Here is a 2605-nt window from a genome sequence, read left to right as displayed (position 1 = left end):
TTAGTGAAGGCAATAGTCTCAAGCTTCCGGATTGATTTCTTCTTCGTAAGGATGTCCTTCATATACTTTGCATAGGCCGGAACGTGATTGATCAATTCCGTGAAAGGAATCGAGACTTCTAAATTCTTCACAATTTCCATGAATTTTCCAAGTTGGTCATCAAACTTAAGCTTAGCTTGACTACTCGGGAATGGAAGTCTAATCACAATGGGCTCCTTCTCTTTGGCCTTTTCTTCACTTTTCTTTGAAACTTCTTAATTGGTGGGTTCTTCTTCCCTAGAGTTTTGCACAACTCTTTCCTTGTCACTAGCTACCACAACTTCATCCTCAACTTGCTTCTTTGGCCCTTCATATCTTGTACCACTCCTCAAGTGGATGGCACTAACCGTTTCATGTCTTGGGGGATTACTTTGAGGTGGTAACTGCCCCTTTTGTCTTTGAGAGCTTGAAGATGCTAGTTGGATCATTTGAGTTTCCAAAATTTTTGTGTGGGCTAGGATGTTGTTGATGGTGATGTCTTTTGCTTGGCTTTTTTTTTGCATTTGAGTGAAAAATTCTTGTTGGTTCTTTTGCATTTGGAGGACCGCTTTTTGAACATCAAAACCTTGGTCATTTTGTTGATTGTATAGAGTTTGATTTTGATAACCTTGGTTTTGGTTGTAAAAGGGTCTTTGATTTTGGTTTCTCATGGGAGGTGGAGTGTATGTTGGTTGAGGGTTTTGAACATTTTGGCTTTTGTATGAGAGATTTTGATGGAATTTGGTGTTTTCATTGTAATAGTTGGAATAAGGGGTACCACTTTTGTATGCTTGAAAAGCATTCACTTGCTCATTTGTTCCCCTACATTCACTTTGGTCATGTCCCAAAGTTCCACAATTCTCACATATCCCACTTGGGATTGATGAAGATGCTACCATGGCATTAACATGATGCTTTGGTGATTTTGAGGCTTCTTCAAGCTTAGCCATAGCCTTTTCAAAATTCAAGTTGATGGTATCAATATGAGCACTAAGTTAAGCACCCAATTGAGTAATAGAGTCCACTTCATGCTTTCCTCCTCTAGTAGCCTTGCGAGGTCTACTATATTGTGAATTATGGACCTCTATTTCCTCAATCTTGTTCCAAGTTTGATTATCGTTAACTTCGGTGAACATACCATTTGATCCCATGTTGAGAATGTTTCTTGAGTCTTCATAAAGACCATTCCAAAATTGTTGTACCAAGAACCACTCGCTAAGTCCATGATGAGGACATGAGCGACAAGTTCCTTTGAATCGCTCCCAAGCTTCATACAAAGATTCTTCGTCCCTTTGCTTAAAACCCGTGATTTGAGCTCTTAGCATGTAAGTCTTTTCCGGAGGGTAGAATTTTTTGTAGAAAGCTAGAGCCAACTTCTTCCAAGAGTCAATTCCAAGAGTAGCCTTATCAAGGCTCTTCAACCATTGTTTCGCGGTACCAATTAGAGAAAAAGGAAATAAGACCCATCGAATTTTGTCTTGAGTCACTCCGGTTTGTGAAATCGCGTCACAATAGTCACAAAAAGTCTCCATGTGAGAATGAGGGTCTTCACTAGGCATCCCCCCAAATTGGCTTCTTTCGACTAATTGGATAAATGCATATTTTGCAATGAAATTTCCGGTGAAGTGTTGTGGTGTGGGAGTACCATTGGGTAGGTTCTCCTCGGTTAGTACGGAATGTGATTAAAACTTAGGCATTGTGGGTTTATTGTGTGGTTGATTTTGTGTAGGGTTCTCCTCACCTTCTCTTGCAAAAGGGTTGATGAACTCAATAGTATTTGGGCAACCTCACCAATACCTCTCAAAGTATTTCTAGCAATTCTTCTATTGGTTGTCAAAGTCCTTTCAATTTCGTGATCAAGGGGTAACAAGTTACCTTGTGATCTTCTAGACATGCAAAATATCAAACAACTCGAAAACAATTAGAACAAACCTTGAGGAGTTTTATTTCCCCAAGGCAAAGAAAGACACAACTAATAACAATCAAAGAAAATCAAATCAAGTTAACACCGTCCCCGGCAACGGCGCCAATTTTGGTCGGTCCGCTTTGAGCTTAGATTTCGGTTACTTGTTGTTAGGAGCATCTAGACCAAAACAATATTTATAACTTCACAAACAACTCTACTACTAGTAAAGAGGCAAGTAAAGGTCGGATCCCAAGGGACGGGTATTGATGTAGGATTTTTGATTGCAAGTAATGGTGTCTAGGGGTGTCACAATTTGGGTTGAGATAATAAGATCACTAAACTAAATAACAATAAAAGTAAACAAGCAAGATGACTAAAATGGGATGTAAACAATTGATTAAAAGCACTAGGGTGTCATGGGTTCATAGGGGATTCATGGGAATTGATCATACAAACATATTCTCAAATTATAAGCAAGCAATTATTGTTGTGATAGGATCGAGTTGGTTTATATCTTACAATCCTAGGAAGGTTTGGGTCCCGGAGCCGAATTGATTAGATTGTAAAACACCTACAAGTCGACTTAATCCTCCCTACTCAACTATATGCATGGTCTAATGAGACTCGAGTTGGTTTATGTCTTACAAGTCTCATTGAAAAGTTAAGTGATGGGTAAAAAAT

The 2605-nt window shown here is 39.0% G+C and overlaps 1 non-coding gene across 1 annotated transcript; it reads left to right on the top strand.

Annotated features, from left to right (window-relative positions):
* The first annotated feature begins 1236 nt into the window (after nt 1–1236).
* Nucleotides 1237–1343, top strand: LOC141618689 (small nucleolar RNA R71). Its single transcript, XR_012531462.1, has one exon. It is a non-coding gene; the product is annotated as a small nucleolar RNA R71 (small nucleolar RNA).
* Nucleotides 1344–2605: the final 1262 nt, after the last annotated feature.

The sequence above is a fragment of the Silene latifolia genome, chromosome 1 (genome assembly GCF_048544455.1).
Source record: "Silene latifolia isolate original U9 population chromosome 1, ASM4854445v1, whole genome shotgun sequence".
Taxonomy (NCBI): Eukaryota; Viridiplantae; Streptophyta; class Magnoliopsida; order Caryophyllales; family Caryophyllaceae; genus Silene; species Silene latifolia.
Note: the sequence above shows the minus strand (reverse complement) of the source record. Positions and strands in the feature narration are given on the sequence as shown.